This window comes from Maniola jurtina, chromosome 27, assembly GCF_905333055.1.
Source record: "Maniola jurtina chromosome 27, ilManJurt1.1, whole genome shotgun sequence".
NCBI lineage: Eukaryota > Metazoa > Arthropoda > Insecta > Lepidoptera > Nymphalidae > Maniola > Maniola jurtina.
In genome coordinates, this window is record NC_060055.1 from 6,201,185 (window position 1) to 6,223,435 (window position 22,251).

The 22,251-nt window shown below is 35.2% G+C and overlaps 1 protein-coding gene across 14 annotated transcripts in view; it reads left to right on the forward strand.

The window, feature by feature from the left end:
• Positions 1–22,251, forward strand: part of LOC123878953 (nucleolar protein dao-5) — a 62,569-nt gene that overhangs the window by 25,551 nt on the left and 14,767 nt on the right. For 2 of the 14 annotated variants that reach the window (XM_045926331.1, XM_045926346.1), the window contains exons 1-2: positions 444–548; positions 4,888–5,233. The exons of 1 other annotated variant lie outside the window; for it this stretch is intronic. The gene's annotated coding sequence lies outside the window, so the exon portion shown is untranslated. Of the gene's footprint in view, positions 1–437; positions 549–673; positions 755–826; positions 902–4,887; positions 5,234–22,251 lie in introns of those variants that run through there. 11 more of the 14 variants (XM_045926335.1, XM_045926338.1, XM_045926340.1 and 8 more) reach the window with 11 other exon arrangements.

Sequence of the window (22,251 nt, forward strand, 5' to 3'; positions counted from 1 at the left end):
TAGAAACGTTTCGGAAACTAATATCTATGCCTGTGGTTTTCCAGATTTCCGTTAAAATATTCGGTTTTAAAGTTACGCAGTTTTAAAAATTCACATACAAATATTTGAGCCCCTGTAATTTTAAAACTAGATATTTTTAGAAAAATCTAAAACACCGCAGGCACAGATATTAGTTTCTAGAATACATCTGCAAAATTTCATGGACTTTAGTTGCTTAATATTTAAATGAAATTGGGACTACCATTGTATGGAGTAAATGACGGAGAGAGCCCTGTTTAGGCAGATTACGATTGACAGGAGTGTAGACATCGATGTTCGTTGAAACATGTTACTATAAAGCGTCGCATCTAGTTAAACATTAATATCGTGAACATATACCTACTCCTTTCATTTCCTCATGGTCACCCTATCCCCCCTACTCGAGCTACAAGCCGTCGCTAGTGCGCGCTGAACGGTTCGAAAGTGTAGTTCTTAGGTTCTTTGACACTTTGTGAAATAGTGGAAAAGTGTATTAAGGTATTTTTTTTCTTTAGTGTTCATGTAAAAAGGTTGGTTTTTTTAATATTTAAAACGAAAAGGTTGAATTATTATGTGTTTTTTTCTATAATATTTTTTTTAAATATTTAAGTATTAACTTAACAAATATACAGGGAGTTTTTTAGGTAGGTAAAAGGTTCTTAGGTTCTTAGGCACTTTGTGAAATAGTGGAAAAGTGAATTAAGATATTTCTTTTCTTTAGTGTTCATGTAATAAGGTTGGGTTTTCTTTTGTTTTTAAAACGAAAAGGTTCGATTTTGATGTGTTTTTTTTTAAATAATTAGGTAAAAGGTTCTTATTCACTTTGTGAAATAGTGGAAAAGTGAATTAAGGTATTTCTTTTCTATAGTTTTCATGTAAAAAGGTTGGGGTTTTTTTTGTATTTGAAATGAAAAAGGTTGAATTTTTTGTTTTTTTTTTCTATAGTAAGATAGGAGCAAAATAGATTCATATTTTTATTATTTCATAGGTATGTTTCTTGTTAGTGGTTTCCGTTAACGAAAATTCTGAAACACTTTTTTCTGTGTTTTTTTACAAAATATTTAGGTAAAAGATTCTTAGGTTCTTAGGCACTTCTTTCTTTTTTAGTGTTCATGTATTTAAAGGTTGGTTTTTTTGCATTTAAAACAAAAAGTTGAATTTTTTCTGTTAGAAGATTTGGATATATAGCCTGTATGTGCAAAATAGATTCACTTTTGGTATTTCATAGGTATGTCTTTGTGAATATTGTTGAAATTGAATAAGAAAACACCTTTTTCTTGTTTTAACAAGTTAATTAGGTAATATTTTTGATGTATTTTTTTGATTTGCAATTTTACTAAATTTGAAAATTGATAGGTCTGTGGTAGTGTTTAATAATATATTCTTTTGTGATAATTTTAATGAACTTTCAATAGGTATGGTTATCGTTGTAAATTCTTTAGTATTTTTACCATCATAAAGACAATGTTTTTATTCCTTCTGGAAAATATGTTAAAATTTTCATTCCATAGAAAATTCATCATATTTCCCATAAAAATCTTTTAAAATAAATGTTTTTCACATTTATGTTTTTTTCCTTAATAATAACCGAAAATTGCAACTTATTCTTCGATTTTTTTTGATTTAATCGTATTTTACAGCTTTTCGGTTCCTTGCGCTTTATTATTTATTTCTTTTTTTATTAAATTTTATTCATAAATCATTTATAAAATTATCCATTGTGATATAATTATAAGAGGGGACCGCCATATTCGTTTTGTTCCTACCTATATCTAACCTACATCTACGCGGACGAAGTCTCGGCTATCAGCTAGTCTATAGACATAAAAGGAAAAGCTGACTGACTGACTGATCTATCCAAGCACAGCTCAAACTACTGCACGGACCAGATAGCTATTATGACGTAGATATCCGCTAAAAAAGGTTTTTTAAAAATTCAACCCCCTAAGGAGGTAAAATAAGGATTTTTTGGTGTCGTCCACGCGGACAAAGTTGTGGGATAAGCTAGTAAACAATAAAACTAGTACCTAGGGCCTAGGCAATAAATAAAACCTAATGACCCAAGCAATCGCAAAGAGAATGTGAATCGTGGTAGCAATCCAGACATACCTGCCTTTACGTGTCTATATTTTATAATTCATTCCCTTCACATATGCTTGCCTAAGAATACATTAAAAACCAATCAACTGCAAACTCGCATGTAGGGTCCCCTACCATCGTAGAAGATATACCACTGTGTACTTTTATTTTTAGAGGTCTGTTTTAGGGTTTTTAGGTTTCCTTTTGAGGTCAAAAGGAAAAACGGAACCCTTGTAGGATCACTTTGATGTCTGTCTGTCTGCCTGTCGTCTGACTCGCACTTGGCCAGTTTTTTTTTTCAACAATGCACACTGAGGGTTCCGTACTCGGGTATTTTTTCCAACATGTTGCACGATAAATCAAAAACTGTTATACATAAAAATAAATAAAAATCTGTTTTAGGATGTACAGGTAAAGACCTTTCATATGATACCCCACTTGGTATAGTTATCTTACTTTGAAAATTGAAACACATTTTATTTTTTGTACATGATATAACCACAAATTCGCGGTTTTCAGATTTATTCCTGTATTTGTATTATAAGACCTACCTACGTGCCAAATTTCATGAATCTAGGTCAACGGGAAGTACCCTATAGGTTTCTTGACAGACAGACAGACAACAAAGTGATCCTATAAGAGTTCCGTTTTTCCTTTTGAGGTACGGAACCCTCAAAATAGTCTTTTAAACTGTTGTTGTTAACTCTTGACTCTGCAAAGAAAAAGTAGTCTAATTTAAAAGGTCATAAGTCGAATCCTTGACCTGTGACTTTTGTCGCTTATAGACTAGGCGATTGAGTTGCTAAGCTGTTATTTTTTTATAGTTATAGTCGTGTCTTTGATAATTTTTGGCGATCGAAGGTGAAACCAACGTGATAAAAGGACAAACCAATAAACCAACAAACAAACACAGTTTCGCATATTTTGTAATTTGAGTAGTGAGGAAGCGATGGCAGTTAGTCTTCTCAGACTTGGGCGCGTTTGGAACTCTCGTAGCTAGTTTTAAGTTACGGAATTAATTATCACCACTATATCGTACAAATTCAACAATTTCGAAAGGAGTATAACTGTATCTACTTTGAATAAATGATTTTGACTTTGACTTTGTTAATCTTCTAAAGTTGGTAAAGTAAAGGTAGAATGTCACGGACTTCGTCTGTGGTGGCGTTTGCTGGCGCGCGTGTTGTGACTTTTTGGAGTGTTTTTTTTGTTAAAACTGACTGGAAAGCGCTCTAAGGGGGTGCCGTGCGTATGTCGGTGAGCGCCGGCACAGACGGGGTCCATACTTGTATAGTTTAACTAACTTGTTACAAATAACTACAAACTTCACATTGGCTAATCATTGTAAAAGCCAGACGAGAAAAAAAAAAAAAAAAAAAAAAGTAAAGGGAAAGTTGACTGACTGACTGACTGATCAATCAACAAGCTCAAACTACTCGACGGGCTGTTTGGCATGCAGATAGCTATAATGACGTAGACATCCGCTAAGAAAGGGTTTTTCAAAAATCTATCGCCAAGAGTACCTACGTCGCTGAGCGAGCTTTTTCTTTGATAACTCTTTTTAACCCCCAACCCAAAAAGAGGGGCGTTATAAGTTTGACGTGTGTATCTGTGTATCTGTATATCTGTCTGTGGCATCGTAGCTCCTAAACTAATGAACCGATTTTAATTTAGTTTTTTTGTTTAAAAGGTGAAGCCGATCGAGAGTGTTCTTAGCTATAATCCAAGAAAATCGGTTCATCCGTTTGAAAGTAATCAGCTCTTTTCTAGTTACTATGTCGGGGGTGTTATAAATTTTTAATTTACACTTGTCACTGTAACAAACTAGTGGAAAGAGAATTCTCACAGTCAGCGATAATCTATTAATACTTATATTTATCTTTATTATTGACATGGAATCATACATCGATTGTACATTTCTTGAGCGAGGAAATAGCCAATATAGCATCGCTTTCTCGTCGGCGGTGGGACAAGTGCCTTAATAGAATTTTATATTACCTAGTATTAAATAATAGATTGCAAATGACCTTTTCGGAAGCTTGTTCTATAGTTTAATGGATTAATTGCCCAATATTTCAAGTCGGTTAAACAGGTTTTAACGATTTCCAATTACTAACATAACTTCCTGACTACACAAATTTGAGGTTTTTAGAAGAGCTTAGGATATATGTATAGTGCGCGACAGATCGACATGGCAATCGGGAATTGAGGCAGGGGACGCCCCGCACACCCGCGCGTCCCCACTCCAATTGACGTGTCGACCCGACCTATCATGCACTATCACACTAATATTATAAAGGCGAAAGTTTGAATGTATGTGTGTGTGTATGTTTGTTACTCCTTCACGCAAATACTACTGGAGGGATTTGGCTGAAATTCGGAATGGAGATAGATAATATCCTGGATTAGCACATAGGCTACTTTTTATCCTGGAAAACCAAAGAGTTCCCACGGGATTTCGAAAAACCTAAATCCACGCGGACGAAGACGCGGGCGTCAGCTAGTACATATTATATCCTGAGCTCATCCAAAAACTTCGACCTATATCTGAACAAAAAAATACCTGATCTCGATTGTAGAAAGCAGTTTTTTTTGAATTCATAATTTAAAAAAAAACTTTGCTTTAAAAAAATACTTTTCATTTCGGAAAATCAAAAAGTTCCATCCATCAAAAATCCATCGATTCAGTGGTTTTTGCAATATACTCGCACAAACAAACACGCAAACTATTTTTTTAAATAATAATAGGTATTTAGTATTTACTATATTTTCTTTACATTTCTATTACAGAACTAAACTAAAAAAACTTTTATAAATGCAAGAAATCGAAAAGCAGAATACGAGTTTTTTGGCCAAATTTTTGAAAAATTTCAAGGACTTTTTGTACTTATATCTGAAATTCGTTTTTTATGCTATAGTCATTTACGTTATTTTCTACTATTACGATTATTATTTGGGCTAGTAACTAGTTTTAGTGTTTTTGGGTTAGTAGTTTTAGTGAATTTAGTGATTTTAGTGTTCTAGAGACAACTATGTGAAGTGAAAGTGAGAACTTAGTGAGAAATTAAATGAACTGATTTTTGGGATTTTTTCGTTTTTTTGGAAATTTCAACTGTGATACTGGAAAGGAGAGACGGTAAGCTTTTTTTTCTTTTTTTTTACATAGATCATTTGTGAAGGATTCACATTTTTAGGGTTCCGTACTTATATCTAGAAAAAAGGACCCGCATAAGATCACTTCGTTGTCTCTCAAGACCCGTCAAGGGAATGAAAACCTAGAATTATGAAATGTTGGAGTAAGTAATGTCTTATAGTACAAGTAAGTACCTAAAGCGAAAAATCTGAAAACCGTGAATTTATTGTTACAAAGAAAGTGTTATTTCTTTTACGATGGTAGGTACGGAACCCTTTGAGTGCGAGTCCGTTACGCACTTGACCGCTTTTTCTTAATTCTTAGTTTACAATTCTGGCATTCCAAATTCGCCATCTTGGTTTTTTTATTATTTGCTGTGACCTAGCGGCAATATAAATATACATTGAAAATCTCAACTCTCTACCTTTTACGGTTTATGAGATACAGACCGCTGACAGACAGATAAACGGATGGACAGCGAAGGAATTGGGTCCCGTTGGCACCATTCCTGTACGGAACCCTAAAAATAAATTAAAATTTTTGATTACTAGGCCATCCCCATACATAAAATTTTAATATATTAATATTTTATCATTATTATTTAATATCGAATGTGTTTCGCTAATGAAATATGATACCAATATATTATTGTTTCCGTATTAAACAAGTTTAGTGAGTGAAACAACTATATATTAATTATTATGTATAAATGAAATATAACACGTCATTAAATTATACGATAAATGTATAATAAATTATATATTATTATGTATTAAATATTAATCAATAAAACTAGTCCTAGCAATATTTCGTTCTATTATCGTGTAATTTTTTTCTGTAGATTTTTTGATTATCCTTGGTTGGAGTAAGGTTTTGACTAAAATTCACAGTGTTTTTTTGAAACATACATCCATACTAATATTATAAATGTGAAAGCGTGTCTATCTGTCTGTCTGCTACCTTTTCACGGTCCAACAGTTTATCAGCAACTTTTTATCCCGGAAAATCAGACAGTTTCCATGGGATCTTTAAAAACCTAAATCCACGCGGACGAAGTCGCGTTAGTCTAGTTATGATATATACAAACAAATATAATAATAGCTGTGATAGCCTAGTGGTTAGAATGTCCGGCTCCTAATCGGAGGTCGGGGGTTCGATCCCGGGCACGCACCACTAACTTTTCAGTTATGTGCGTTTTAAGCAATTGAATATCACTTGCTTTAACGGTGAAGGAAAACATCGTGAGGAAACCTGCATGCCTGAGAGTCTTCCATGTTCGCAAAGGTGTGTGAAGTCTGCCAATCCGCATTGGGCCAGCGTGGCAGACTATGGCCTAAACCCGTCTCACTCTGAGAAGAGACCCGTACTCAGTAGTGGGCCGGCAATGGGTTGATCATCATACAAACAAAGACATTATAGAAGTGTAAATAAAAAATTTATAACACCCCGACAAGTGAAGGTTACAGTAACTAGAAAAGAGCTGATAACTTTCAAACGGCTGAACCGATTTTCTTGGATTATAGCTAAGAACACTCTCGATCAAGCCACCTTTCAAACAAAAAAAAAACTAAATTAAAATCGGTTCATTAGTTTAGGAGCTACGATGCCATAGACAGATACACACGTCAAACTTATAACACCCCTCTTTTTGGGTCGGGGGTTAAAAACTGCAGACCGACAGACGGACGCTTTTCGCGTACGGAACCAAACACATTGACTATAGAGAATAAATAAAATGGTAAAAGCGTGTCTTCCACTCAGCAGTAGCTGGTGACGTAACATCGATATCGATAAAATCGGTAAATAATCGAATTAATCGACTCGATTCGACTCGCCACCTGTCGATGGTTCCGCCGATTAATTGGGCTGCTGAAATTATTAAATTGCAATATCGATGTTTTTATTTTTAGTTCTTGCTTAGATGATTTTCACTTTTATTAAAACTTGTTCAGTATAAAAAGGGTTTGGCCAAGGTCCAAAAGTCATTTGTGGGAATGGGTATAATCTTTTATAACAAAATTCCGCAATCAATTTTAGATCTACCTTTACACTTGCCTCTTGAGAAAAGCATACTATACAATTGAAGATTATGTACGAGTAAATGATGAAAGAGTGTGGATTTGACCTGCAGCTCGCTCCAGCAATGCGCTATTTCAATTACTTTTATACACAGCATAATATTGTATATCAAATCTTTGAAACGAGCAACCGCCGAGTTTCTTGCTGGTTCTTCTCGGTAGGAAAGTCATTCCGAACCAGTGGTAGATGCACTTGACGATTCAAAAGTATGTATTCGTAAAAGTTTAATTGAATAAAATATTTTGAATTTTGAATTTCTGCTCATCACGTCTAAAGAAGTGTTCTCTTCCAAAAGCGGAGATCAATAACTCAAAATTTAAAAAAACCCCGGCATAAAAACCTCTATAAGAAAGCTAGAAAAGAGCTGATAATTTCCAAACGGCTGAACCGTTTTTTTATTATAGCTAAGAACACTCTCGATCAAGCAACCTTTCAAACAAAAAAAAACTAAATCAAAATTGGTTCATTCGTTTAGGAGCTACGATGCCACAGACAGATACACAGATACACATATAGAAGATACACATGTCAAACTTATAACACCCCTCTTTTTGGGTCGGGGGCTAATAAAATAATCGTAAAATTGATTCAAAACTAAATTATGGTTAGGTGACATTCAAAATGGCGAACATGAACAACATTTTACCTTATACGGATCCAAGCGCATCTAAATTTGTTTTTTATTTCTTTCGGATAATGTCATCGGTTGATATAAAGGTCACTTGCTCAAGATGTCATGAACGCTCTATACAAGAAGAGTTCAAAATGTATAGACGGGATTGATATAAAAGCTTACAATTATTTTTATTCAGATACAAGTTAGCTCTTGACTGCAATCTCACCTGATGGTAAGTGATGATGCAGTCTAAGATGGAAGCGGGCTAACCTGGAAGGGGTGTGCCAGTTTTGATTAAACCCATACGCCTTTGGTTTCTACGCGGCATCGTACCGGAACGCTAAATCGCGTGGCGGCACGGCTTTGCCAGAAGGGTGGTAACTAGCCACGGCCGAAGCCTTCCACCAGACCAGAAAGTATTTTAAACTAGCTTGTCCTCACGACTTGGTCCGCGTGGACTACCTACATAAACAAATAGGATTTACCGCCCTTAGGGGTTGAATTTTCAAAAACCCTTTCATAGCGGGTCTCAACGTCAGAATAGCTATATTGCACAGCACAATCCGTCTAGTAGTAATGAGCTGTGCATCGATACATCAGTCAATCAGTCACCTTTTCCTTTTACATAATATTTAGATTAATTTATGAATTTGTCATGATAATAAACGAGTAGCTTGAAGCGCGTTGAAGTCTAATAACCAAAACCGTTCATAAAAAGTACGTTTAGAAAATAAATATGAAAAAAGTACTTACTTAAAATTAATCCATACTAATATTATCTGTCTGTCTGTCTGTCCTTCTGCTAGCTTTTCACGGCCCAACAGTTTAACCGATTTTGATGGGTACAGAGTTAGCTTACACCCCTACTACTTAGTTAGTTATTCACCATAATATTATAAAGAGGCGATTTTGAAAATTTTTTCACCAGTAGAAAACTACATTATTTCTGAGTAACAAAAGCTATAAGTACATATATTTTTTTCAAAAAAAAAATAGAGGTCCCTTAGAAAATTGTGATAAGGTACCCGTGTGAAGCGAGGCATTCGCTTTTATTATTATACTAGCTGACGCCCGCGACTTCGTCCGCGTGAATTTAGGTTTTTCGAAATCCCGTGAGAACTCTTTAGTTTTCCAGGATAAAAAGTAGCCTATGTGCTAATCCAGGATATTATCTATCTCCATTCCGAATTTCAGCCAAATCCGTGCAGTAGTTTTTGCGTGAAGGAGTAACAAACATACACACACACACACACACACACACATACAAACTTTCGCCTTTATAATATTAGTGTGAAGTGTGATGTGATTTAGACTGATGTTAGTTGACTCTATACCAAAGCTACCATATACCGTGAAAAACTAGCAGACAGACACACTTTGGCATTTAAATTGATTTACAATTTCTAAGCACTGTTTTTGGTGTCATGTTCTTGACATTCCTAACACTATGTCAAACTAACCCAGACACTCAGATTTCAAATAACTATTTTATTTGTAATTTGACACTTCTAATAGTTTTTCGTCACTCGCAAATACAAAACGGCCTTGCAGTTAGCCCACTCACCTACACAGTGAAGAAATAAAGAAAATTAAACCTTTTTCCTTTGTGATAAAGTCGCTAATCGCTTAGCAACAGTTTATAAATGGACCCAACTATGGTTTTTTTAACAATAATTGTCTGTGTATTCGCTTAAATATACAATTGCGTGCACGTAGTTAAGAATAGTCATTATCATCATCATTTCAACCATCACCGGCCCACTACTGAGTACGCGTCTCCTCTTTGAACGAGAAGAGTACCTTTAGCTAACCACCCCACCAAATACAACGTTTTTGATAAATCATATATCATGAGTAATGAGATGAGTGAAGTAGATACCTATGTTCTTAGTACCAAATCAGAAATCTTGGAGATTTCGGTGTACATAGGTAGAAAAACACAACTCCCTTTTTGAAAGTCGGTTAAAAAAGTAGCCAATGTTACTCCCTGGTCAATCCTCTACTTGTCTGTGAAAATCCCGTCAAAATCGGTTCAGCTGTTCTGAAGATTAGCCCGTTCAAACAGACAGACAGACAAAAAATTTAAAAACGTGTGATTCAGTTATGGTATCGTTCAAATAACCATAATATGAGGCACAGATATTAGTTTCTAGAATATGTCTGCAAAATTTTATTGGCTTTGGTTGCTTAATATTCAAATGAAATTGGAACTACGTTTGTATGGAGCGAGTGACGGAGAGAGCCCTGTTAAGAAGCTATAGAGTAGGTATAGATAGTCTCTTAAAGAAAGCCTTTCCGAGTTAATGAGATGAAAAAGTTTTAAGGAGTTTATTTCCGCGATCAGCTGTTCGTAGGGTTGTCGCCTAAGGGGTTAAAAAAATTATTCAAATCCTCTTCGGTCTTAACCTCGGCTTGCTGGCATTTTATGGACATTCTTTAACACCTTGTATAAACAGTTTTAACCTTAATGCAAAAAATATTAGAATCATTAATTATAAAATCGATATTGATTAGTTCTTACATAAAACTAAATCGAAATGACCTCTATTTTTTAAATACTAAAGTTTAATTTCGAATAGTATATTTTTAAAGATTGCACCTTATGACTATGTGTTATAGAGGTCAAATTCGAATAAAATAATCAATATATTCTTATGTAAATAACTGCATATAATAATAGACTGAAGGAGGTCAGCAAATAAACTTAAAATAAATCAACAAGCAACACGCGTAAGAGAAGACATAGACTCTTTGTCATTGAGCGAAGAAACAATTTAAAACAACAAATAGGTGCTACTTATTGGCTTTGTGCTAGTTTATTTAAAGACATAACATAAAATAATAAAACGAATAGGTTGGCTTATTTAATAAAAATGAATAATATTAGTAGGTAGAAGAAAATAAATAAAATTAATGGACTAGCTAACGCTCGTGACTTCGATCATCGGAAATATAAATCTTTTGTTGCTTATACTGTGGAATTTTGAAAAGTTGAGCCTTATTCCTTGTCTACATTATAAAGGGAACCTATGTACAAAATTTCAGCTTTCTAGATCCAAGGGATTGCACTGGGCATTGATGATTCGCAGTACAATCGAACAGGTCTTTGCTCTTGCTGGTTATTTTCGGTAGGAAAGGCAATCCAAACTAGTGGTATACTTTGACGATTCAAAAGCACTTGTTAAAGTTTATTTGAACAAAAAATCTTTCTATTTCTATACTATAAGATGAGATCACAGTAATTAAGAGTTAACTTGTCATGGAATAAGAAAAATATAATCCAATAGTTAAAGGACCCATTTTTTTAAAGATGCCATGCTATGACTAATATTCTCCTTTCCCCTCCAAATAAGCGTAGTCCAGTAGCTTGGTCCAGTAGCTTGGCAAACTAATATGTTAGTATTGTAAAGTAGTTACTTACCTATACATTCTCCCCTTCGAAACGCATATATTACTTTTTGTCAAACACTTATTGAATCGTGCTAGACTATTATATAACTTTGCTTAGTGTTAAATAATATCCTGATCTGAATTCGCTTGATCACGATACCACCTGATGGTGAGTGATAATGCAATCTAGATGGAACGTGGTGACCTGTTGATGTTCTAGATTCAAATCTCTGGCTATTATAACGTAATGAAAGATCCAATATGGCGGAAATAAAACAAAAGAGTGACGTAAATTTAACTTATAATAATAATTAAGTAATTTCAATTTTGTATTATAAAAAAATAAAAGTACTTTTGAATCTTTAAAAAAAATTTAAATCTTTAAAACAAGAGTGAATAGGCACCTTCTAGGTAAACGCGTCCCATCTTAGACCACATCATCACTTTCCATCAGGTGTGATTGCGGTCAAGCGCTTGCCTATGGTGAATAAAAAAAAATCGTCAAATGCATCTAAGTATCTACCACTGGTTTCGGTTCGGAATGAGTTTCCTGCCGAGAAGAACCAACAAGAAACTCGGCGGTTGCGCTTTTCAATGATTTGATTTTTTAAGTAGATATAATTATTTTTATATTTTTCGTAAGCCGTAAATAAAAAGAAAATTCAGAAGACATCTTTCTAATGCTTTTGAATAATCACCTATTTGGGGATCTCAAAAATATGTGACCAGCTGTGACAAGGACGGGGGAGGAGGTCAAAAATTCGTGTGACGTCATTTATAGATGGCCCCTAAGTGTGCGTTGAGCTTAAGAAGCTATAGAGTAGGTATAGATAGTTATAATACAATAAGCAAAATACAATACTTGTTCTGGTGACCAACTTATAACCGTTATGTAACTTTTATGTAACCAAGAGGTTACACTGATATTTCCGTCGGGTTATGACCACAATAGGGCACTAATACAACTGTTTATCTTGTCATCAGTAGCTTTGGGGATCCGTGGTGAAATGGTTCTTATTCTATTGGTGACACAACGTACTACTGATGTTTATTAGTCTACAAGTGTAAATTAAAAATTTATAACACCCCCGACAAGTGAAGGTTACAGTAACTAGAAAAGAGCTGATAACTTTCAAACGGCTGAATCGATTTTCTTGGATTATAGCTAAGAACACTCTCGATCAAGCCAAGCCATCTTTCAAACAAAAAAAGCTAAATTAAAATCGGTTCATTACTTTAGGAGCTACGATGCCACAGACAGATACACAGATACACACGTCAAACTTATAACACCCCTCTTTTTGGGTCGGGGGTTTAAAATCATGGCGGACATAGCAATCCGACGTTAGACAAAATTTTACATAAAAACTGTTATAAAATTGTAATACCTAAATATTTTATGTAAACTAGGTTAAGGTGACAAGTATATTAAGTTACTATTGAGATGTTCGGTTGTTTATGACATTTTTATTCTGAGTTTATGTCTGTTTAAATGTCAATTACATAACACGTTTTTTTCCATAAAATTACACTTTTATGACATTTTAAGAATAGATAAAAATCTACAGTTATATGATACGGTCTACGTTATTTATGAGCTTTAGGTGATAATTCAACAATCGTAGTAGTGATATTACTAGATTTCACTAGAAGTCTTGGGTTCAATTTTAACAGGGCTCTCTCCGTCACTTACTCCATACAATCGTAGCCCCAATTTCATTTGAATATTAAGCAACCAAAGTCCATGAAATGCAGACATATTCTAGAAACTAATATCTGTGCCTGTGGTGTTTTAGATTTTTCTAAAAATATGTAGTTTTAAAATACAGGGGCTCAAAGATTTGTATGTGAATTTTTAAGACCGCGTAACTTTGAACCCGAATATTTTAACGGATATCTGGAAAACCACAGGCATAGATATTAGTTCCCGGAACGTTTCTACAAAATTCCATTGAGTATGAATGGTCAGTATTCCAATGAGAGACGAACCACGTTTGTATGGAGCGAGTGACGGAGAGACCCCTCTACATACCTAAGCTGCTTTGGTGTTCTTACTAGAGATTCGATGAATACTGGGTTACTATTCGTTATTGGGCCTATTTGGCCACTTTGTTTAATAAATAATACTCTGAACTATTCGGCCTACCGAATACCATATTGTCATTTTTAATTATTAAAAAAGTCACAGATATTATTATGGACTTTATACACAGAGAAGATAATAATTAATAATAATAAAACAATAATTATGATAGCAATAATAAATAACATGGTGATAAAAACTTAAAAAACTTAAAGCTTGAACTTGTATTTAATCCATACTAATATCATAAATGCGAAAGTGTATCTCTCTGTCTGTCTGCTACCTTTTCACGGCCCAACAGTGTAACCGATTCTGACGTTTGGTAAAGGGTTAGCTTATATTCCGAGGACGAACATAGGCTTCTTTTTATCCCGGAAAATCAAAGAGTTGCCGTGGGATTCCTATAGACCCATCCACTTAACCAATCCTATTTTATCGGTTGAATTTTCAAAAATCCTTTCTTAGCGGATATCTTCATCATAATAGCTATCTGCATGCCTTTCAGCCCGATCCGTGCAGTAGTTTGACTTGTGCGTTGTTAGAACAGTCAGTTAATCAATCATGCAGTCAGTCACCTTTTTAACCCCCGACCCAAAAAGAGGGGTGTTATAAGTTTGACGTGTGTATCTGTGTGTCTGTGTATCTGTGTATCTGTGTATCTGTGTATCTGTCTGTGGCATCGTAGCGCCTGAACGAATGAACCGATTTTAATTTAGTTTTTTTTGTTTGAAAGGTGGCTTGATCGAGAGTGTTCTTAGCTATAATCTAAAAAAATTGGTTCAGCCGTTTAAGAGTTATCAGCTCTTTTCTAGTTTTCTTGTAGAAAAGAAGGTTAGATAACCGCTAGGTTCATAATATTATGTCAATAGACAAATGTCAAGCTGTCAAGATGGACGTTGCTTAAATACATAATTATTTATTTGAAAATGATGTTTTGGAAAACTCAGATACTTTGGATCGTCGGGGGTGTTATAAATTTTTAATTTACACTTGTTCTTTTATGTATTCAGAAAATGAAATATATATGGGTAGTCGGTTCAAACAAAGAACAATATTTCACTGACCATCGAGAAATGCAGTGGCATGCACACGCAAGCCTCCTGGACACGACACAAAGGGTGGAATATATTATAGCGAGACATGTTAATAATCTCTACGCACGCAGACTGGTAATTTGAGAGAATAAATAATCACTTGCAAAATGCAACACAGGAAAAAGAATAAACAAGTGTATATCTATACTAATAAATAAAATTGGAGTGTCTGTCTGTAATTTCGAAATAACTACCGCATATTAAGGTCATATGGTTATTTGAACGATACTATAACTGAATCACACGTTTTTAAAATTTTTGTCTGTCTGTCTGTCTGTCTGTTTGAAAAGGCTAATCTTGGGAACGTCTGAACCGATTTTGACGGGATTTTCACAGAGAAGTAGAGAATTGACCAGGGAGTAACATAGGCTACTTTTTTAACCGACTTTCAAAAAGGGAGTTGTGTTTTCTACCTATGTACACCGATATCTCCGAGATTTCTGAACCGATTTGCGTCATTTCTTTTTTAATTTATAGAGGAACTTTGCGACATTGTTTCATAAAAAAATTGTAGTCCAACTCCTCAATCCTGATGCTGCAGGGGATCTGACCAATCCACGCGGGCGAAGCTGCGGGCATCAGCTAGTTAAAAATAAAAAGGGACGCAAGCTAGTAGCAAGTACCAAACATACAAATCGTTTAAGCGGATGGGTCTTTAGGAATCCCGCGGGAACTCTTTGATTTTCCGGGATAAAAAGTAGCATATGTCCGTCCCCGGGATATAAGCTAACTCTGTACCAAATTTCGACAGAATCGGTTAAACTGTTGGGTCGTAAAAAGGTAGCAGACAGACAGACACACTTTCGCATTTATAATATTAGTATGGATTTTTCTATTCTTTCTGCTCCTTTATCAATATAAACATAGTAGGCGCATTTATTAGTTTATTATATATTAGTATGGATTTTTCTATTCTTTCTGCTCCTTTATCAATATAAACATAGTAGGCGCATTTATTAGTTTATTATATATTAGTATGGATTTTTCTATTCTTTCTGCTCCTTTATCAATATAAACATAGCATACGTATAAACAAAGTCATTACCAGCCAATACAAGCTGTATTACAAAACCTATCATTCACGAATTGGGGTCAGACAAGTATTACAACACTTTGTCACTCGAAAGTCTACAGGTATTGACTACTTCAGCTAAAAGTACCTATTGTAAACAAGTTTCGTTGCTAAGGAAAATATTGGCGAATAGAGCCTATTGCCAAAACCTGGTTTAGCAAAATACATACAGCAATATACATTTTTAGGGTTCCATACGTCAAAAGGAAAAGGGAACCCTTATAGGATCACTTCGTTGTCTGTCTATCTGTCTGTCTGTTTGTCGTGTTTGTCAAGAAAACCTGTATGGTACTTTCCGTTGACCTAGAATCATGAAATTTGGTAGACAGGTAGGTCTTATACCACAAGTAAAGGGGAAAATCCGAAAACCGTGAATTTGTGGTTACATCACAATTTTTTTTTTTTAAATTAGGATTAAAAAATCTAAAATTAGGATAAGTGTACCCAGTGGAGTATAATATGAAAGGGCTTTACCTGTTTACATTCTAGAACAGATGTTTATTTATTTTTATGCATAACTAGCCGATGCCCATGACTTCGCCCGCGTGGATTTAGGTTTTTCAAAATGGGTGGGAACTCTTTGATTTTCCGGGATAAAAAGTAGCCTATGTGCTAATCCAGGATATTATCTATCTCCATTCCCAGCTAAATCCGTCGAGTAGTATTTGCGTGAAGGAGTAACAAACATACACACACACACACATACACACACAAACTTTCGTTTTTCTAAGATTATTGTGAAGTGTGATAGTATGATTAGTGTGATAGTTTTTGATTTATCGTGCAAAATGTCGGAAAAAATACGGAAGTACGGAACCCTCGGTGCGCGAGTCTGACTCTCACTTGACCGGTTTTTTCTATCTGCTTTAAAGCATCTTTTTTGTTGCCATATTATTTCACTAGCTTATGCCCGCGACTTCGTCCGCGTAGGTTACACAAACTTCACATCCCTATTTTACCCCCTTAGGGTTTGAATTTCCAAAAACCCTTTCTTAACGCAATTCTATGGTTATGGTATGGTGACTCAAAATGGTTAACGCCCACTGAGATTTTTGTCTCTGTCATTTGTATGATATTACATAACAGAGAGAGCTTTATACTAACTTCTTTCCGTGGATATAGTAAAGTAAATTTTGATTTGATTTGATCAAAAGTAGGTAGGTACTCGACCATAATAAGGCTGACCTATGAAGGTCACACATTAACCTGGTGGCATGTAGGCCAATAGGTCTTATCATATAAGGTTCTATATAATGAGTCCTCAAGCCTTATCCATACAGGCTATGCGTCGCCTGAATACAATATATGTATTACAGGTTATTAAAAAGTTTTTTTTTTTTTACTGTAAATCAGGTCAAAGCATAGCGGGATTTTGAAACTTGTAGGTTTGATTGTCCTTCACCGACATTTTACATTTGAAATCCATACCTACTATATAAACATATATTGTGACTTATTCTATAAAATCTCCGTACCTATCAAGTAAAGTAAATTATATTTTCTACAATATTTATATTATTTGTGTTGTTTTTTTTTATTGAGAAATAGGAACTCTCTACAAATCTGATAAATTCTAAACTTGAACAGACTTATTCATCAAAATTCTGTCATACATTCCAAATTAAGAATTATATGAAACACCAGCGTTTTTCTCTTTAAAGAAAATCTGTAAAACCTGACAGAAATTCCTTGGTTTGTTTAACCCACTTTTTTAAATTTATTTCGGCAATGAAAATATAATTATGATAGCCTAGTGGCTCGTATCATAAATGCGAAAGTGCGTTTGATTGTTGGTTTGTCCTTCAATAACGGAGCAACGGATCGACGTGATTTTTTGATGGATATAGTTAAAGGTCTTTAACTCTATCCATCAGAAAATCAAAATTATATACTTAAGTTACTTTTTATCCCGGAAAATCAAAGAGTTCCCACGGGATTTCTAAAAACCTAAATCCACGCGAAGGTTGTCGCGGGCATCAGCTAAATTAAATATTTCAGACATTAGTCTTTTGCCAAGTCAAAACTTTGAAAACAAAAGATCTAAAATAAAAATAAATAAAATAAATAAAGGAATAAAATAAAATAAAATAAAATAAAATAAAATAAAATAAAATAAAATCCAAAATGGCGGACCGTTATTTTTTTCAAACGCACGCCAAATGTAGGTCTCGAGACGCATGCAAATCACGTATTGTACCGTCTGTCACGTTACATAACTGTCAAATACTTACGTGAGGTGGAACCATTATTGGGGACTTCGTCTGTGTTGGTGTTAGCTGGCGGGCGTGCTCTGCCTTTTGGAGTGTTTTTTTTTGTTAAAACTGACTGGAAAGCGCTCTAAGAGGGTGCCGTGCGTGTGTCGGCGAGCGCCGGCACAGACGGGGTCCATACTTGTATAGTTTAACTAATTTGTTACAAATACTACAAATGACATTGGCTAATCTTTGTAAAGCCAGACGAGAGAGAAAAAAAAACCATTATTTGAAAGTTTGATTTAGTTTTTGGAGAAGCATATCGATTTTGAACTGGCAACTGTTTTTAGGATTCCGTATGCACCTGAAAAGGAAAAGGACCCTTATAGGATCACTTTGTTGTCTGTCTGTCCGTCTGTCATGTCTGTCAAGAAAACCTATAGGGTACTGCCCGTTGATCTAGAATCATGGGTAGGTAGTTAGGTCTTATAGCACAAGTAAAGGAAAAAATCCGAAAACCGCGAATTTGTGGTTACATCACAAAAAAAAACGTGTTCATGAACAAATAAATAATTAGTATTTTCAATTTTCAAAGTAAGATAACTATACCAAGTGGGGTATCATATGAAAGGGCTTTACGTCTGTACATTATAAAACAGATTTTTATTTATTTTTAAGAATAATAGTTTTTGAAATCGTGCAAAATGTCGAAAAAACCCGAGTACAGGTTTTCCGGATTTTGAACTGGCAACTGGTTTTTTTTTGTGAGATAGGCTTACGCTTGATATCAATCATGCCTGAGGAACAGAGCAATGATGAGTCTAAGTATATAATGAGATGTCTAAGTTATAACGCGCTTGCCTAGAAGATGCCTATATATTAGTGCCTTGAAGGCATTCAAGTTATACGTGGCAGGAAACACGGACGCCAGGGGCATTCCACACCTTGACAGATTCATATCAGAAACATTGAGTAGAAACGCTTCGATTGGATTAATACTATCTCAATATCAGTAACGCACATAATAGCTTCGAAAAGTTACAAGATAAAGTTGAAAACTAAAACCCGACTGCGATCGTCTCAATAAACGGTGAAATATTATAGTAAAATTGTTTTTCTGTCGCTTGGTATATTTTAATGCTGTAGTAGATTTATTAAACCCCGACCCAAAAAGAGGGGTGTTATAAGTTTGACGTGTGTATCTGTGTATCTATCTGTCTTTGGCATCGTAGCCCCTAAACTAATGAACCGATTTTAATTTAGTTTTTTTTTTTTGTTTGAAAGGTGGCTTGATCGAGAGTGTTCTTAGCTATAATCCAAGAAAATCGGTTCAGCCGTTTGAAAGTTATCAGCTTTTTTCTAGTTACTGTAAACTTCACTTATCGGAGGTGTTATAAATTTGGAGATCCACACGTTTGTGTAATGCATGTAATGAACTAATGTAATTAACATCCATTAGGTCCATTTTTCGTTTAAAATATAATAGCCTATGACACCCGGACCTTTACAACGAATCAATTGACACTTCATTCATCAAAATCGGCCCAGTAGTTAAGGCGCTACGGTGGAACACACAGATTCTGGATACAAACATACAAACATAGACTGCTAAAATCATGACCCTTCCATTTGGTTTTGCCGTAGTGGGGTAAAAAGTGCGTGCTCCGGATCGAACCACCGTCCTTCCGAATAGGAGGTGGACATCTTAACAGGGCTCTCTCCGTCACTCACTCCATACAATCGTAGTTCCAATTTCATTTGAATATTAAGCAACCAAAGTCCATGAAATTTTGCAGACATGTTCTAGAAACTAATATCTGTGTCTGTGGTGTTTTAGATTTTTCTAAAAGTATGTAGTTTTAAAATTACAGGGGCTCAAAGATTTGTATGTGAATTTTTAAGACCGCGTAACTTTGAAACCGAATATTTTAACGTTCCCGGATCGTTTCTACAAAATTCCATTGAGTACCTATGATTGGTTAGTATTCCAATGAGAGACGAACTACGTTTGTATGGGGCGAGTGACGGAGAGACCCCTCTTAACCACTAGGCTATCATAGCTTGTAGTGTAGTAGTAGTGGTATAATGTTTGGCAGATGTATATAAAATCCCACGTCGGTTCATCCACGCATCGAATCGTATGAAACACTCAATGCAGTGAAAGTAGGCAGCGGAGCGCGGCGCACTGTCTCCATTGTTTACAGGCGGCACGATTTATTTTTGGGAACGTTTTAACGGAAAAATTAAAACAAAAATCTTTTCTTTTGATCTTAACTGAGAAACCTACAATTAGGGCTATTCTTTACAAAACATTTGCAGCAAAATGGCTTAGCAATGATTTTTTTGGCACTTTAGGGATGTATGTGTGACATCCCTAAAAAGTGTCCAAATTAGCATCATTATGTTAATAAAATCATCATCAAAAAACATTTATCAAAATAAGTTGTTTTATTGTAATTTGCTGCAGCCAGAAATGGCTAGCATATATTTTTAACCAAATTCACAGTAAAAATATACATCTTACGAACTTTAAGTTATGAATAGTATAGACCAGTCGTATTATTGGATAGAATACACAATTTCAGCATGAATTCAGCCAATAACACAAAAAGCCAAATCACACTATAATGGCGGAAGTTTGTATGTGTTTGTGTGTGTATGTGTATGGGTGCGTGTGTGAGTGTGAGTGTTTGTATGTTTGTTACTCTTTCATGCAAAACCTACTGGGCGGATTTGGTTGCAATTTGGAATGGAGATAGAGTGTACCCTGGAAACCCTTCTTTTTATTCCGGAAAATCAAACAGTTTCCACGAGATTTAAAAAAAAATATCCACGCGAACGAAGTAACTTGCGTTCAGCTAGTAAATAATGTAAGTGTGACATTCACACAAATACATACAGTACAACTTGAATCCGTCATTATGCTGTTGACGTAAGACGTGTAGAGACAATGGAAACACGCATACACCACACGCTACGTCGGCCCGCGACCTCGGCTTTATTTAATTGGTTACAGACATTTGGTAACGTTACATGACGTAATCTTGTACGGGGTTTATTATGTCAACAATCATAATGTTCTGTGGGCCGAATTTCGGCCACAGTGGCCAGTCTCAACCCAGACTAGCAGGAGATAACACTTCACACTAATATTATAAAGGCGAAAGTATGTGTGTGTGTGTATGTTTGTTACTCCTTCACGCAAAAACCACTGGACGGATTTGGCTGAAATTTGAAATGGAGATAGATAATATCCTCGTTTAGCACATAGGCTACTTTTTATCCCGGAAAGTCAAAGAGTTCCCACGGGATTTCGAAAAACCTAAATAAACGCGGACGAAGTCGCGGGCGTCAGCTAGTTATAAATATATTATCTTATGTCCGTGACTTCGTCCGCGTGGACATTTCAAACTTCTATTTTACCATCTTAGGGGTTGAATTTTAAAAAACCCTTTCTTAGCGGATGTCTACGTCTTAATAGCTATAAGTAGGTAAGTATGCATGCCAAATTTCATGTCGATCCGTTTAGTAGTTTGAGCTATGCGTTGAAGATCTGTCCGTCAGTCAGTCACCTTCTCCTTTTATGTAATAATAAAGGATGTCCGCGACTTTGTACGCGTGGATTTAGGTTTTTAATGATCCCGTGGGAACTGTTTGATTTTCCGGGATAAAAAGTAGCCTCTAGGCATGCTCTAGCATTTTATAATCCCGATTTGATCTTGTAGAGAAACTCCGAGCATAGCTCTCCCCAGCTTCGTCCGAAGATATAATTATTGTTATACTATTAAATGGTTGGAAATATTTATAGCTAACTTTCAAAACGGCGAGTTCATTCCAAGGTTTTAATCCATATTTACGTTTAAAGCTTCCAGAGTCTTCTAAAACCTTTCACTTAAACAAATACCTAACCAGGAAAACTTCCATTAATATATCATGGCATATTTGCAAATTAGGTACGGCGTTAGGGTTGTCAATCTTATGTAATATGAGTTTTTGAACCAAGAGTGTCCACTTCAGCGTTAAAGTGAAATTTATCTTAAGAACCTTATTTTAAAGCTCATTTTTCACTACAGGATATAAATTATATAATATTATAGTATCTAGCTGAATAAATAGGTTACAATAATTTGCATAGAGCTAAAAATTGGTACGAATGTTGGAAGCGCCAATGTAAATGCATTGTGAAAAGACCTCATGGATCCCACATTTGCAAAAAAAAAATTATTGAAGGTCAAAGTTCACAAAAATGAGGTTTTTGCATTTCCAGGTAAACGGTAAGCGAATTAATTGACACAGCATTCATCAAAATCGGTCCAGTAATTTAGGCGCTACGGTGGAACATATTGAATCTGATACAAACATACATACATAGACTGCTAAAATCATAACCCTTCCTATTGGCTTTACCTAGTCGGGTAAAAAGAGGCAACAACCCTATGTTGTTGGGTGTAGGCTGCAACATCGTGGGTCGTTGACCTTGCATTGTCCTTGCGTG